Here is an 18,602-nt window from a genome sequence, read left to right as displayed (position 1 = left end):
CTCAAAGTGATGCTGACAGTCATGTAGTAATGGTTGCTACGAACCTCAAAAAATGCAACAACAATGTAGTAAGAGTTGCTACGAACCTCAAAATAATGTGACAGTGATGTCAGAAGAATTGCTAATGATCTCAAAATGATGCGACAGTGATGTAGTAAGAATTGCTAATGAACTCAAAATGATGCTAACAGTAATGGAGTGAAAGTTTCGAATAACCTCAAAGTGATGCTGACAGTCATGTAGTAAGAGTTGCTACGAAACTCAAAATAATGCGACAGTAATGTAGTAAAAGTTGCTACGAACCTCAAAATATTGCAACAGTGATGTTGGAAGAATTGCTAATGAACTCAAAATGATGCTAACAGTAATGGAGTGAACGTTTCGAATAACCTCAAAGTGATGCTGACAGTCATGTAGTAAGAGTTGCTACTAACCACAAAATGATGCTAACAGTAATGTAGTGATAGTTGCTAATGAACTCAAAGTGATGCTGACAGTAATGTCGTAAGAGTTGCTTCGAACCTCAAAATAATGCGACAGTAATATAGTAAAAGTTGCTACGAACCGCAAAATATTGCGACAGTGATGTCGGAAGAATTGCTAATGAACTCAAAATGATGCTAACAGTAATGTAGTGATAGTTGCTAATCAGCTCAGTGATGCTTACAGTAATGTAGTAAGTGTTTCGAATAACCTAAAGTTATGCTGACAGTCATTTAGTAAGAGTTGCTACTAACCTCAATTTAATGCTACAGTGATGTCGTAAGAATTGCGAATGAACTCAAAATGATGCTAATAGTAATGTAGTGATAGTTGCTAATAAACTCACAGTGATGCTGACAGTAATTTAGTAAGAGTTGCTACGAACCTAAAAATAATGCGACAGTGATGTCTGAAGAATTGCAAAAGATCTAAAAATGATGTGACAGTGATTTAGTAAGAATTGCTAATGAACTCAAAATGATGCTAACAGTAATGGAGTGAAAGTTTCGAATAACCTCAAAGTGATGCTGACAGTCAGGTAGGAAGAGTTGCTAAGAACCTCAAAATAATGCGACAGTCATATAGTAAAAGTTGCTACAAACCTCAAAATATTGCGACAGTGATGTCTTAAGAATTGCTCATGAACTCAAAATGATGCTAACAGTAAAGGAGTTGTAGTTGCTAATCAAGTCAGTGATGCTTGCAGTCATGTAGTAAGTGTTTCGAACAACCTCAAAGTGATGCTGACAGTCATGTAGTAAGAGTTGCTACGAACCTCAAAATAATGCGACAGTGATGTCGGAAGAATTGCTAATGATCTCAAAATGATGCGACAGTGATTCAGTAAGAATTGCTAATGAACTCAAAATGATGCTAACAGTAATGGAGTGAACATTTCGAATAACCTGAAAGTGATGCTGACAGTCATGTACTAAGAGTTGCTACGAATCTCAAAATAAGGCGAAAGTAATGTAGTAAAAGTTGCTACGAACCTCAAAGTATTGCGACAGTGATGTTGGAAGAATTGCTGATGAACTCAAAATGATGCCAACAGCAATGTAGTGATAATTGCTAATCAACTCAGTGATGCTTACAGTAATGTAGTAAGTGTTTCGAATAACCTCAAAGTGATGCTGACAGTCATGTAGTAAGATTTGCTACGAACCTCAAAATAATGCGACAGTGATGTCGGAAGAATTGCTAATGATCTCAAAATGATGCGACAGTGATTTAGTAAGAATTGCTAATGAACTCAAAATGATGCTAACAGTAATGGTGTGAAAGTTTCGAATAACCTCAAAGTGATGCTGACAGTAATGTAGTAAAAGTTGCTACGAACCGCAAAATATTGCGACAGTGATGTCGGAAGAATTGCTAATGAACTCAAAATGATGCTAACAGTAATGTAGTGATAGTTGCTAATCAGCTCAGTGATGCTTACAGTAATGTAGTAAGTGTTTTGAATAACTTAAAGTTATGCTGACAGTCATTTAGTAAGAGTTGCTACTAACCTCAATTTAATGCTACAGTGATGTCGTAAGAATTGCGAATGAACTCAAAATGATGCTAATAGTAATGTAGTGATAGTTGCTAAGAAACTCACAGTGATTCTGACAGTAATTTAGTAAGAGTTGCTACGAACCTAAAAATAATGCGACAGTGATGTCTGAAGAATTGCAAAAGATCTAAAAATGATGCGACAGTGATTTAGTGAGAATTGCTAATGAACTCAAAATGATGCTAACAGTAATGGAGTGAAAGTTTCGAATAACCTCAAAGTGATGCTGACAGTCAGGTAGTAAGAGTTGCTAAGAACCTCAAAATACTGCGACAGTCATGTAGTAAAAGTTGCTCCAAACCTCAAAATATTGCGACAGTGATGTCTTAAGAATTGCTCATGAACTCAAAATGATGCTAACAGTAATGGAGTGAACATTTCGAATAACCTCAAAGTGATGCTGACAGTCATGTACTAAGAGTTGCTACGAATCTCAAAATAATGCGACAGTAATGTCGTAGAAGTTGCTACGAACCTCAAAATATTGCGACAGTAAAGTAGTAAGAGTTGCTTCGAACCTCAAAATAATGCGACAGTGATGTCAGAAGAAGTGGTAATGATCTCAAACTGATGGGACAATGATGTCGTAAGAATTGCTAATGAATTCAAAATGATGCTAACAGTAATGGAGTGATAGTTGCTAATTAACTCAGTGATGCTTACAGTAATGTAGTAAGAGTTTCGAACAACCTCAAAGTGATGCTGACAGTCATGTAGTAAGAGTTGCTACGAACCTCAAAATGATGCGACAGTGATGTCAGAAGAATTGCTAATGAACTCAAAATGATGCAACTGTAATGGAGTGAAGGTTTCGAATAACCTCAAAGTGATGCTGACAGTCATGTAGTAAGAGTTGCTACGAACCTCAAAATAATGCGACAGTAATGTAGTAAAAGTTGCTACAAACCTCAAAATATTGCGACAGTGATGTCGGAAGAATTGCTCATGAACTCAAAATGATGCTAACAGTAATGTAGTGGTATTTGCTAATCAATTCAGTGATGCTTACAGTAATGTAGTAAGTGTTTCGAACAACCTCAAAGTGATGCTGACAGTCATGTAGAAAGAGTTGCTACTAACATCAAAATAATGCGACAGTGTTGTAGGAAGAATTCCTAATGATCTCAAAATGATGCGACAGTGATTTAGAAAGAATCGCTAATGAACTCAAAATGATGCTAACAGCAATGGAGTGAAAGTTTCCAATAACCTCAAAGTGATGCTGACAATCATGTAGTAAGTGTTTCTACGAACCTCAAAATATTGCGACAGTAATGTCGGAAGAATTGCTAATGAACTCAAAATGATGCTAACAGTAATGTAGTGATAATTGCTAATTAACTCAGTGATGCTGACAGTAATGTAGTCAGAGTTTGGAACAACCTCAAAGTGATGCTGACAGTCATATAGTAATGGTTGCTACGAACCTCAAAAAATGCAACAACAATGTAGTAAGAGTTGCTACGAACCTCAAAATAACGTGACAGTGATGTCAGAAGAGTTGCTAATGATCTCAAAATGATGCGACAGTGATGTAGTAAGAATTGCTAATGAACTCAAAATGATGCAAACAGTAATGGAGTGAAAGTTTCGAATAACCTCAAAGTGATGCTGACAGTCATGTAGTAAGAGTTGCTACGAAACTCAAAATAATGCGACAGTAATGTAGTAAAAGTTGCTACGAACCTCAAAATATTGCAACAGTGATGTTGGAAGAATTGCTAATGAACTCAAAATGATGCTAACAGTAATGGAGTGAACGTTTCGAATAACCTCAAAGTGATGCTGACAGTCATGTAGTAAGAGTTGCTACTAACCACAAAATGATGCTAACAGTAATGTAGTGATAGTTGCTAATCAGCTCAGTGATGCTTACAGTAATGTAGTAAGTGTTTCGAATAACCTAAAGTTATGCTGACAGTCATTTAGTAAGAGTTGCTACTAACCTCAATTTAATGCTACAGTGATGTCGTAAGAATTGCGAATGAACTCAAAATGATGCTAATAGTAATGTAGTGATAGTTGCTAATAAACTCACAGTGATGCTGACAGTAATTTAGTAAGAGTTGCTACGAACCTAAATATAATGCGACAGTGATGTCTGAAGAATTGCAAAAGATCTAAAAATGATGTGACAGTGATTTAGTAAGAATTGCTAATGAACTCAAAATGATGCTAACAGTAATGTAGTGATAATTGCTAATTAACTCAGTGATGCTGACAGTAATGTAGTCAGAGTTTGGAACAACCTCAAAGTGATGCTGACAGTCATATAGTAATGGTTGCTACGAACCTCAAAAAATGCAACAACAATGTAGTAAGAGTTGCTACGAACCTCAAAATAATGTGACAGTGATGTCAGAAGAGTTGCTAATGATCTCAAAATGATGCGACAGTGATGTAGTAAGAATTGCTAATGAACTCAAAATGATGCAAACAGTAATGGAGTGAAAGTTTCGAATAACCTCAAAGTGATGCTGACAGTCATGTAGTAAGAGTTGCTACGAAACTCAAAATAATGCGACAGTAATGTAGTAAAAGTTGCTACGAACCTCAAAATATTGCAACAGTGATGTTGGAAGAATTGCTAATGAACTCAAAATGATGCTAACAGTAATGGAGTGAACGTTTCGAATAACCTCAAAGTGATGCTGACAGTCATGTAGTAAGAGTTGCTACTAACCACAAAATGATGCTAACAGTAATGTAGTGATAGTTGCTAATCAGCTCAGTGATGCTTACAGTAATGTAGTAAGTGTTTCGAATAACCTAAAGTTATGCTGACAGTCATTTAGTAAGAGTTGCTACTAACCTCAATTTAATGCTACAGTGATGTCGTAAGAATTGCGAATGAACTCAAAATGATGCTAATAGTAATGTAGTGATAGTTGCTAATAAACTCACAGTGATGCTGACAGTAATTTAGTAAGAGTTGCTACGAACCTAAATATAATGCGACAGTGATGTCTGAAGAATTGCAAAAGATCTAAAAATGATGTGACAGTGATTTAGTAAGAATTGCTAATGAACTCAAAATGATGCTAACAGTAATGGAGTGAAAGTTTCGAATAACCTCAAAGTGATGCTGACAGTCAGGTAGTAAGAGTTGCTAAGAACCTCAAAATATTGCGACAGTGATGTCTTAAGAATTGCTCATGAACTCAAAATGATGCTAACAGTAAAGGAGTTGTAGTTGCTAATCAAGTCAGTGATGCTTACAGTCATGTAGTAAGTGTTTCGAACAACCTCAAAGTGATGCTGACAGTCATGTAGTAAGAGTTGCTACGAACCTCAAAATAATGCGACAGTGATGTCGGAAGAATTGCTAATGATCTCAAAATGATGCGACAGTGATTCAGTAAGAATTGCTAATGAACTCAAAATGATGCTAACAGTAATGGAGTGAACATTTCGAATAACCTGAAAGTGATGCTGACAGTCATGTACTAAGAGTTGCTACGAATCTCAAAATAATGCGAAAGTAATGTAGTAAAAGTTGCTACGAACCTCAAAGTATTGCGACAGTGATGTTGGAAGAATTGCTGATGAACTCAAAATGATGCGAACAGCAATGTAGTGATAATTGCTAATCAACTCAGTGATGCTTACAGTAATGTAGTAAGTGTTTCGAATAACCTCAAAGTGATGCTGACAGTCATGTAGTAAGATTTGCTACGAACCTCAAAATAATGCGACAGTGATGTCGGAAGAATTGCTAATGATCTCAAAATGATGCGACAGTGATTTAGTAAGAATTGCTAATGAACTCAAAATGATGCTAACAGTAATGGTGTGAAAGTTTCGAATAACCTCAAAGTGATGCTGACAGTAATGTAGTAAAAGTTGCTACGAACCGCAAAATATTGCGACAGTGATGTCGGAAGAATTGCTAATGAACTCAAAATGATGCTAACAGTAATGTAGTGATAGTTGCTAATCAGCTCAGTGATGCTTACAGTAATGTAGTAAGTGTTTCGAATAACTTAAAGTTATGCTGACAGTCATTTAGTAAGAGTTGCTACTAACCTCAATTTAATGCTACAGTGATGTCGTAAGAATTGCGAATGAACTCAAAATGATGCTAATAGTAATGTAGTGATAGTTGCTAAGAAACTCACAGTGATTCTGACAGTAATTTAGTAAGAGTTGCTACGAACCTAAAAATAATGCGACAGTGATGTCTGAAGAATTGCAAAAGATCTAAAAATGATGCGACAGTGATTTAGTGAGAATTGCTAATGAACTCAAAATGATGCTAACAGTAATGGAGTGAAAGTTTCGAATAACCTCAAAGTGATGCTGACAGTCAGGTAGTAAGAGTTGCTAAGAACCTCAAAATACTGCGACAGTCATGTAGTAAAAGTTGCTCCAAACCTCAAAATATTGCGACAGTGATGTCTAAAGAATTGTTCATGATCTCAAACTGATGGGACAGTGATGTCGTAAGAATTGCTAATGAACTCAAAATGATGCTAACAGTTATGTAGTGATAGTTGCTAATTAACTCAGTGATGCTTACAGTAATGTAGTAAGTGTTTCGAACAACCTCAAAGTGATGCTGACAGTCATGTAGTAAGAGTTGCTACGAACCTAAAAATAATGCGACAGTGATGTCAGAAGAATTGCTAAAGATCTCAAAATGATGCGACAGTGATTCAGTAAGAATTGCTAATGAACTCAAAATGATGCTAACAGTAATGGAGTGAACATTTCGAATAACCTCAAAGTGATGCTGACCGTCATGTACTAAGAGTTGCTACGAATCTCAAAATAATGCGACAGTAATGTAGTAAAAGTTGCTACGAACCTCAAAATATTGCGACAGTGATGTCGGAAGAATTGCTAATGAACTCAAAATTATGCGAACAGTAATGTAGTGATAGTTGCTAATCAACTCAGTGATGCTTACAGTAATGTAGTAAGAGTTTCGAACAACCTCAAAGTGATGATGACAGTCATGTAGTAATGGTTGCTACGAACCTTAAAAAATGCAACAGTAAAGTAGTAAGAGTTGCTTCGAACCTCAAAATAATGCGACAGTGATGTCAGAAGAATTGGTAATGATCTCAAACTGATGGGACAATGATGTCGTAAGAATTGCTCATGAACTCAAAATGATGCTAACAGTAATGTAGTGATAGTTGCTAATTAACTCAGTGATGCTTACAGTAATGTAGTAAGTGTTTCGAACAACCTCAAAGTGATGCTGACAGTCATGTAGTAACAGTTGCTTCTAACCTCAAAATGATGCTAACAGTAATGTAGTGATAGTTGCTAATAAACTCAGTGATGCTTACAGTAATGTAGTAAGAGTTTCGAACAACCTCAAAGTGATGCTGACAGTCATGTAGTAATGGTTGCTACGAACCTTAAAAAATGAAATAGTAAAGTAGTAAGAGTTGCTAATGATCTCAATTTAATGCTACAGTGATGTCATAAGAATTGCGAATGAACTCAAAATGATGCTAACAGTAATGTAGTGATAGTTGCTAATAAATTCAAAGTGATGCTGACAGTAATGTAGTAAGAGTTGCTACGAACCTTTAAATAAAACAACAATAATATAGTAAGAGTTGCTACGAAACTAAAAAAAATGTGACGTTGATGTCAGAAGAATTGCTAATGATCTCAAAATGATGCGACAGTGATGTAGTAAGAATTGCTAATGAACTCAAAATGATGCTAACAGTAATGGAGTGAAGGTTTCGAATAACCTCAAAGTGATGCTGACAGTCATGTAGTAAGATTTGCTACGAACCTCAAAATAATGCGACAGTGATGTCGGAAGAATTGCTAATGATCTCAAAATGATGCGACAGTGATTTAGTAAGAATTGCTAATGAACTCAAAATGATGCTGACAGTCATGTCGTGATAGTTGCTAATAAACTCAGTGATGCTTTCAGTCATGCAGTAAGAGTTTCAAACAACCTCAAAGTGATGCTGACAGTCAGGTCGTAAGTGTTGCTACTAACTTCAATTTAATGCTACAGTGATGTCGTAAGAATTGCTCATGAACTCAAAATGATGCTAACAGTAATGTAGTGATAGTTGCTAATAAACTCACAGTGATGCTGAAGGTAATTTAGTTAGAGTTGCTATGAACCTTTAAATAATGCAACACTAATGTAGTAAGAGTTGCTACGAACCTAAAAATAATGCGACAGTGATGTCAGAAGAATTGCAAAAGATCTCAAAATGATGCGACAGTAATGTAGTAAAAGTTGCAACGAACCTCAAAATATTGCGACAGTGATGTTGGAAGAATTGCTAATGAACTCAAAATGATGCGAACAGTAATGTAGTGATAATTGCTAATCAACTCAGTGATGCTTACAGTCATGTAGTAGGTGTTTCGAATAACCTCAAAGTGATGCTGACAGTCATGTAGTAAAATTTGCTACGAACCTCAAAATAATGCGACAGTGATGTCGGAAGAATTGCTAATGATCTCAAAATGATGCGACAGTGATTAAGTAAGAATTGCTAATGAACTCAAAATGATGCTAACAGTAATGGAGTGAAAGTTTTGAATAACCTCAAAGTGATGCTGACAGTCATGTACTAAGAGTTGCTACGAACCTCAAAATAATGCGACAGTCATGTAGTAAGAGTTGCTTCTAACCTCAAAATGATGCTAACAGTAATGTAGTGATAGTTGCTAATAAACTCAGTGATGCTTACAGTAATGTAGTAAGAGCTTCGAACAACCTCAAAGTGATGCTGACAGTCATGTAGTAATGGTTGCTGCGAACCTTAAAAAATGAAATAGTAAAGTAGTAAGAGTTGCTAATGAACTCAATTTAATGCTACAGTAATGTCGTACGAATTGCTAATTAACTCAAAATGATGGTAACAGTAATGTAGTGATAGTTGCTAATGAATTCAAAGTGATGCTGACAGTAATGTAGTAAGAGTTGCTACGAACCTTGAAATAATGCAAAAGTAAAAAAGTGAGAGTTGCTTCGAACCTCAAAATAATGCGACAGTGATGTCAGAAGAATTGGGAATGATCTCAAACTGATGGGACAGTGATGTCGTAAGAATTGCCAATGAACTCAAAATGATGCTCACAGTAATGTATTGATAGTTGCTAATAAACTCACAGTGATGCTGAAGGTAATTTAGTAAGAGTTGCTATGAACCTTTAAATAATGCAACAGTAATGTAGTAAGAGTTGCTACGAACCTCAAAGTATTGCGACAGTAATGTTGAAAAAGTTGCTACGAACCACAAAATATTGCGACAGTGATGTAGTAAAAGTTGCTACGAACCTCAAAATATTGCGACAGTGATGTTGGAAGAATTGCTGATGAACTCAAACTGATGCTAACAGTAATGTAGTTATAGTTGCTAATCAACTCATTGATGCTTACAGTAATGTAGTAAGTGTTTCGAACAACCTCAAAGTGATGCTGAAAGTCATGTAGTAAGAATTGCTACGAACCTAAAAATAATGCGACTGTGATGTCAGAAGAATTGCAAAAGATCTCAAAATGATGCGACAGTGATTCAGTAAGAATTGCTAATGAACTCAAAATGATGCTAACAGTAATGGAGTGAACATTTCGAATAACCTCAAAGTGATTCTGACAGTCATGTAGTAAGAGTTGCTACGAACCTCAAAGTATTGCGACAGTGATGTAGTAAGAATTGCAAATGAACTCAAAATGATGCTAACAGTCATGTCGTGATAGTTGCTCATAAACTCAGTGATGCTTACAGTAATGTAGTAAGTGTTTCGAACAACCTCAAAGTGATGCTGACAGTCAGGTAGTAAGAGTTACTACGAACCTCAAAATATTGCGACAGTGATGTCAGAAGAATTGCTGATGAACTCAAAATGATGCTAACAATAATGTAGTGATAGTTGCTAATTAACTCATTGATGCTTACAGTAATGTAGTAAGTGTTTCGAACAACCTCAAAGTCATGCTGACAGTAATGTAGTAAGAGTTGCAACGAACCTTTAAATAAAACAACAATAATGTAGTAAGAGTTGCTACGAAACTAAAAAAAATGTGACAGTGATGTCAGAAGAATTGCTAATGATCTCAAAATGATGCGACAGTGATGTCGTAAGAATTGCTAATGAACTCAAAATGATTCTAGCAGTCATGTCGTGATAGTTGCTAATAAACTCAGTGATGCTTACAGTAATGTAGTAAGTGTTTCGAAAAACCTCAAAGTGATGCTGACAGTCAGGTAGTAAGAGTTGCTACGAACCTCAAAATATTGCGACAGTGATGTCAGAAGAATTGCTGATGAACTCAAAATGATGCGAACAATAATGTAGTGATAGTTGCTAATTAACACATTGATGCTTACAGTAATGTAGTAAGAGTTTCGAACAACCTCAAAGTGATGCTGACAGTCATGTAGTAAGAATTGCTACGAACCTAAAAATAATGCGACTGTGATGTCAGAAGAATTGCAAAAATCTCAAAATGATGCGACAGTGATTCAGGAAGAATTGCTAATGAACTCAAAATGATGCTAACAGTAATGGAGTGAACATTTCGAATAACCTCAAAGTGATTCTGACAGTCATGTAGTAAGAGTTGCTACGAACCTCAAAGTATTGCGACAGTGATGTAGTAAGAATTGCAAATGAACTCAAAATGATGCTAACAGTAATGGAGTGAACATTTCGAATAACCTCAAAGTGATTCTGACAGTCAGGTAGTAAGAGTTGCTACGAACCTCAAAATATTGCGACAGTGATGTCAGAAGAATTGCTGATGAACTCAAAATGATGCGAACAATAATGTAGTGATAGTTGCTAATTAACACATTGATGCTTACAGTAATGTAGTTAGTGTTTCGAACAACCTCAAAGTGATGCTGACAGTCATGTAGTAACAGTTGCTTCTAACCTCAAAATGATGCTAACAGTAATGTAGTGATAGTTCCTAATAAACTCAGTGATGCTTACAGTAATGTAGTAAGAGTTTCGAACAATCTCAAAGTCATGCTGAACAGTCATGTAGTAATGGTTGCTACGAACCTTAAAAAATGAAATGGTAAAGTAGTAAGAGTTGCCAATGAACTCAATTTAATGCTACAGTGATGTCGTAAGAATTGCTAATGAACTCAAAATGATGCTAACAGTAATGTAATGATAGTTGCTAATAAATTCAAAGTGATGCTGACAGTAATGTAGTAAGAGTTGTTACGAAACTAAAAAAAATGTGACAGTGATGTCAGAAGAATTGGTAATGATCTCAAACTTATGGGACAATGATGTCGTAAGAATTGCTCATGAACTCAAAATGATGCTAACAGTAATGTAGTGATAGTTGCTAATTAACTCAGTGATGCTTACAGTAATGTAGTAAGTGTTTCGAACAACCTCAAAGTGATGCTGACAGTCATGTAGTAACAGTTGCTTCTAACCTCAAAATGATGCTAACAGTAATGTAGTGATAGTTGCTAATAAACTCAGTGATGCTTACAGTAATGTAGTAAGAGTTTCGAACAACCTCAAAGTGATGCTGACAGTCATGTAGTAATGGTTGCTACGAACCTTAAAAAATGAAATAGTAAAGTAGTAAGAGTTGCTAATGATCTCAATTTAATGCTACAGTGATGTCGTAAGAATTGCGAATGAACTCAAAATGATGTTAACAGTAATGTAGTGATAGTTGCTAATAAATTCAAAGTGATGCTGACAGTAATGTAGTAAGAGTTGCTACGAACCTTTAAATAAAACAACAATAATATAGTAAGAGTTGCTACGAAACTAAAAAAAATGTGACGTTGATGTCAGAAGAATTGCTAATGATCTCAAAATGATGCGACAGTGATTTAGTAAGAATTGCTAATGAACTCAAAATGATGCTGACAGTCATGTCGTGATAGTTGCTAATAAACTCAGTGATGCTTTCAGTCATGCAGTAAGAGTTTCAAACAACCTCAAAGTGATGCTGACAGTCAGGTCGTAAGTGTTGCTACTAACTTCAATTTAATGCTACAGTGATGTCGTAAGAATTGCTCATGAACTCAAAATGATGCTAACAGTAATGTAGTGATAGTTGCTAATAAACTCACAGTGATGCTGAAGGTAATTTAGTTAGAGTTGCTATGAACCTTTAAATAATGCAACACTGATGTAGTAAGAGTTGCTACGAACCTAAAAATAATGCGACAGTGATGTCAGAAGAATTGCAAAAGATCTCAAAATGATGCGACAGTAATGTAGTAAAAGTTGCTACGAACCTCAAAATATTGCGACAGTGATGTTGGAAGAATTGCTAATGAACTCAAAATGATGCGAACAGTAATGTAGTGATAATTGCTAATCAACTCAGTGATGCTTACAGTCATGTAGTAAGTGTTTCGAATAACCTCAAAGTGATGCTGACAGTCATGTAGTAAAATTTGCTACGAACCTCAAAATAATGCGACAGTGATGTCGGAAGAATTGCTATTATCTCAAAATGATGCGACAGTGATTTAGTAAGAATTGCTAATGAACTCAAAATGATGCTAACAGTAATGGAGTGAAAGTTTTGAATAACCTCAAAGTGATGCTGACAGTCATGTACTAAGAGTTGCTACAAACCTCAAAATAATGCGACGGTAATGTAGTAAAAGTTGCTTCGAACCTCAAAATAATGCGACAGTGATGTCAGAAGAATTGGGAATGATCTCAAACTGATGGGACAGTGATGTCGTAAGAATTGCCAATGAACTCAAAATGATGCTCACAGTAATGTATTGATAGGTGCTAATAAACTCACAGTGATGCTGAAGGTAATTTAGTAAGAGTTGCTATGAACCTTTAAATAATGCAACAGTAATGTAGTAAGAGTTGCTACGAACCTCAAAGTATTGCGACAGTAATGTTGAAAAAGTTGCTACGAACCACAAAATATTGCGACAGTGATGTAGTAAAAGTTGCTACGAACCTCAAAATATTGCGACAGTGATGTTGGAAGAATTGCTGATGAACTCAAACTGATGCTAACAGTAATGTAGTTATAGTTGCTAATCAACTCATTGATGCTTACAGTAATGTAGTAAGTGTTTCGAACAACCTCAAAGTGATGCTGAAAGTCATGTAGTAAGAATTGCTACGAACCTAACAATAATGCGACTGTGATGTCAGAAGAATTGCAAAAGATCTCAAAATGATGCGACAGTGATTCAGTAAGAATTGCTAATGAACTCAAAATGATGCTAACAGTAATGGAGTGAACATTTCGAATAACCTCAAAGTGATTCTGACAGTCATGTAGTAAGAGTTGCTACGAACCTCAAAGTATTGCGACAGTGATGTAGTAAGAATTGCAAATGAACTCAAAATGATGCTAACAGTCATGTCGTGATAGTTGCTCATAAACTCAGTGATGCTTACAGTAATGTAGTAAGTGTTTCGAACAACCTCAAAGTGATGCTGACAGTCAGGTAGTAAGAGTTGCTACGAACCTCAAAATATTGCGACAGTGATGTCAGAAGAATTGCTGATGAACTCAAAATGATGCTAACAATAATGTAGTGATAGTTGCTAATTAACTCATTGATGCTTACAGTAATGTAGTAAGTGTTTCGAACAACCTCAAAGTCATGCTGACAGTAATGTAGTAAGAGTTGCTACGAACCTTTAAATAAAACAACAATAATGTAGTAAGAGTTGCTACGAAACTAAAAAAAATGTGACAGTGATGTCAGAAGAATTGCTAATGATCTCAAAATGATGCGACAGTGATGTCGTAAGAATTGCTAATGAACTCAAAATGATGCTAACAGTCATGTCGTGATAGTTGCTAATAAACTCAGTGATGCTTACAGTAATGTAGTAAGTGTTTCGAACAACCTCAAAGTGATGCTGACAGTCAGGTAGTAAGAGTTGCTACGAACCTCAAAATATTGCGACAGTGATGTCAGAAGAATTGCTAAAGATCTCAAAATTATGCGACAGTGATTCAGTAAGAATTGCTAATGAACTCAAAATGATGCTAACAGTAATGGAGTGAACATTTCGAATAACCTCAAAGTGATGCTGACAGTCATGTACTAAGAGTTGCTACGAATCTAAAAATAATGCGACAGTAATATAGTAAAAGTTGCTACGAACCTAAAAATATTGCGACAGTGATGTCGGAAGAATTGCGAATGAACTCAAAATAATGCGAACAGCAATGTAGTGATAGTTGCTAATCAACTCAGTGATGCTGACAGTAATGTAGTAAGTGTTTCGAATAACCTCAAAATTATGCTGACAGTCATGCAGTAAGATTTGCTACGAACCTCAAAATAATGCTACAGTGATGTCATAAGAATTGCGAATGAACTCAAAATGATGCTAACAGTAATGTAGTGATAGTTGCTAATAAATTCAAAGTGATGCTGACAGTAATGTAGTAAGAGTTGCTACGAACCTTTAAATAAAACAACAATAATATAGTAAGAATTGCTATGAAACTAAAAAAAATGTGACGTTGATGTCAGAAGAATTGCTAATGATCTCAAAATGATGCGACAGTGATGTAGTAAGAATTGCTAATGAACTCAAAATGATGCTAACAGTAATGGAGGGAAGGTTTCGAATAACCTCAAAGTGATGCTGACAGTCAGGTAGTAAGAGTTGCTACGAACCTCAAAATATTGCGACAGTGATGTCAGAAGAATTGCTGATGAACTCAAAATGATGCTAACAGTAATGTAGTGATAGTTGCTAATTAACACATTGATGCTTACAGTAATGTAGTAAGTGTTTCGAACAACCTCAAAGTGATGCTGACAGTCATGTAGTAACAGTTGCTTCTAACCTCAAAATGATGCTAACAGTAATGTAGTGATAGTTGCTAATGAAGTCAAAGTGATGCTTACAGTAATGTAGTAAGAGTTTCGAACAACCTCAAAGTGATGCTGAACAGTCATGTAGTAATGGTTGCTACGAACCTTAAAAAATGAAATAGTAAAGTAGTAAGAGTTGCTAATGAACTCAATTTAATGCTACAGTGATGTCGTAAGAATTGCTCATAAACTCAAAATGATGCTAACAGTAATGTAGTGATAGTTGCTAATAAATTCAAAGTGAAGCTGACAGTAATGTAGTAAGAGTTGCTACGAACCTTTAAATAAAACAACATTAATGTAGTAAGAGTTGCTACGAAACTAAACAAAATGTGACAGTGATGTCAGAAGAATTGCTAATGATCTCAAAATGATGCGACAGTGATGTCGTAAGAATTGCTAATGAACTCAAAATGATGCTAAATGTCATGTCGTGATAGTTGCTAATAAACTCAGTGATGCTTTCAGTCATGCAGTAAGAGTTTCGAACAACCTCAAAGTGATGCTGACTGTCAGGTAGTAAGAGTTGCTACTAACTTCAATTTAATGCTACAGAGACGTCGTAAGAATTGCTAATAATCTCAAAATGATGCGACAGTGATTTAGTAAGAATTGCTAATGAACTCAAAATGATGCTAACAGTAATGGAGTGAAGGTTTCGAATAACCTCAAAGTGATGCTGACAGTCATGTAGAAAGAGTTAATACGAACCTAAAAATAATGCGACAGTAATGTAGTAAAAGTTGCTACAAACCTCAAAGTATTGCGACAGTGATGTAGTAAGAATTGCAAATGAACTCAAAATGATGCTAACAGTCATGTCATGATAGTTGCTCATAAACTCAGTGATGCTTACAGTAATGTAGTAAGTGTTTCGAACAACCTCAAAGTGATGCTGACAGTCAGGTAGTAAGAGTTGCTACGAACCTCAAAATATTGCGACAGTGATGTCAGAAGAATTGCTGATGAACTCAAAATGATGCTAACAATAATGTAGTGATAGTTGCTAATTAACTCATTGATGCTTACAGTAATGTAGTAAGTGTTTCGAACAACCTCAAAGTGATGCTGACAGTCATGTAGTAACAGTTGCTTCTAACCTCAAAATGATGCTAACAGTAATGTAGTGATAGTTGCTAATAAACTCAGTGATGCTTACAGTAATGTAGTAAGAGTTTCGAACAACCTCAAAGTGATGCTGACAGTCATGTAGAAAGAGTTAATACGAACCTAAAAATAATGCGACAGTAATGTAGTAAAAGTTGCTACGAACCTCAAAGTATTGCGACAGTGATGTCATAAGAATTGCAAATGAACTCAAAATGATGCTAACAGTCATGTCGTGATAGTTGCTAATAAACTCAGTGATGCTTTCAGTCATGCAGTAAGAGTTTCGAACAACCTCAAAGTGATGCTGACAGTCAGGTAGTAAGAGTTGCTACGAACCTCAAAATATTGCGACAGTGATGTCAGAAGAATTGCTGATGAACTCAAAATGATGCTAACAATAATGTAGTGATAGTTGCTAATTAACTCATTGATGCTTACAGTAATGTAGTAAGTGTTTCGAACAACCTCAAAGTGATGCTGACAGTCATGTAGTAACAGTTGCTTCTAACCTCAACATGATGCTAACAGTAATGTAGTGATTGTTGCTAATAAACTCAGTGATGCTTACAGTAATGTAGTAAGAGTTTCGAACAACCTCAAAGTGATGCTGAACAGTCATGTAGTAATGGTTGCTACGAACCTTAAAAAATGAAATAGTAAAGTAGTAAGAGTTGCTAATGAACTCAATTTAATGCTACAGTGATGTCATAAGAATTGCTAATAAACTCAAAATGATGCTAACAGTAATGTAGTGATAGTTGCTAATAAATTCAAAGTGATGCTGACAGTAATGTAGTAAGAGTTGCTACGAACCTTTCAATAAAACAACACTAATGTAGTAAGAGTTGCGACGAAACTAAAAAAAATGTGACAGTGATGTCAGAAGAATTGCTAATGATCTCAAAATGATGCGACAGTGATGTCGTAAGAATTGCTAATGAACTCAAAATGATGCTAACAGTCATGTTGTGATAGTTGCTAATAAACTCAGTGATGCTTTCAGTCATGCAGTCAGAGTTTCGAACAACCTCAAAGTGATGCTGACTGTCAGGTAGTAAGAGTTGCTACTAACTTCAATTTAATGCTACAGTGACGTCGTAAGAATTGCTAATAATCTCAAAATGATGCGACAGTGATTTAGTAAGAATTGCTAATGAACTCAAAATGATGCTAACAGTAATGGAGTGAAGGTTTCGAATAACCTCAAAGTGATGCTGACAGTCATGTAGAAAGAGTTAATACGAACCTAAAAATAATGCGACAGTAATGTAGTAAAAGTTGCTACGAACCTCAAAATATTGCGACAGTGATGTCGGAAGAATTGCGAATGAACTCAAAATAATGCGAACAGCAATGTAGTGATGGTTGCTAATCAACTCAGTGATGCTTACAGTAATGTAGTAAGTGCTTCGAATAACCTCAAAATGATGCTGACAGTCATGTAGTAAGATTTGCGACGAACCTCAAAATAATGCGACAGTGATGTCGGAAGAATTGCGAATGATCTCAAAATGATGCGACAGTGATTTAGTAAGAATTGCTAATGAACTCAAAATGATGCTAACAGTAATGGAGTGAAAGTTTCGAATAACCTCAAAGTGATGCTGACAGTCATGTAGTAAGAGTTGCTACGAACCTCAAAACATTGCGACAGTGATGTCGGAAGAATTGCTAATGAACTCAAAATGATGCTAACAGTTATGTAGTGATAGTTGCTAATTAACTCAGTGATGCTTACAGTAATGTCGTAAGTGTTTCGAACAACCTCAACGTGATGCTGACAGTCATGTAGTAACAGTTGCTACGAACCTAAAAATAATGCGACAGTGATGTCAGAAGAATTGCTAAAGATCTCAAAATGATGGGACAGTGATGTCGTAAGAATTGCTAATGAACTCAAAATGATGCTAACAGTAATGGAGTGAACATTTCGAATAACCTCAAAGTGATGCTGACAGTCATGTACTAAGAGTTGCTACGAATCTCAAAATAATGCGACGGTAATGTAGTAAAAGTTGCTTCGAACCTCAAAATAATGCGACAGTGATGTCAGAAGAATTGCTAATGATCTCAAACTGATGGGACAATGATGTCGTAAGAATTGCTAATGAATTCAAAATGATGCTAACAGTAATGTAGTGATAGTTGCTAATTAACTCAGTGATGCTTCCAGTAATGTCGTAAGTGTTTCGAACAACCTCAAAGTGATGCTGACAGTCATGTAGTCACAGTTGCTTCTAACCTCAAAATGATGCTAACAGTAATGTAGTGATAGTTGCTAATAAACTCAGTGATGCTTACAGTAATGTAGTAAGAGTTTCGAACAACCTCAAAGTGATGCTGACAGTCATGTAGTAATGGTTGCTACGAACCTTAAAAAATGAAATAGTAAAGTAGTAAGAGTTGCTAATGAACTCAATTTAATGCTACAGTAATGTCGTAAGAATTGCTAATTAACTCAAAATGATGCTAACAGTAATGTAGTGATAGTTGCTAATAAATTCAAAGTGATGCTGACAGTAATGTAGTAAGAGTTGCTACGAACCTTGAAATAATGCAAAAGTAAAAAAGTGAGAGTTGCTTCGAACCTCAAAATAATGCGACAGTGATGTCAGAAGAATTGGTAATGATCTCAAACTGATGGGACAGTG

Source organism: Aulostomus chinensis, chromosome 1, assembly GCF_037954235.1.
Source record: "Aulostomus chinensis isolate RoL2024-O1b breed Wild chromosome 1, RoL_Achi_v1.0, whole genome shotgun sequence".
NCBI lineage: Eukaryota > Metazoa > Chordata > Actinopteri > Syngnathiformes > Aulostomidae > Aulostomus > Aulostomus chinensis.
The sequence above is the reverse complement of the archived record's forward strand: the minus strand, read 5'-3'. Positions refer to the sequence as shown.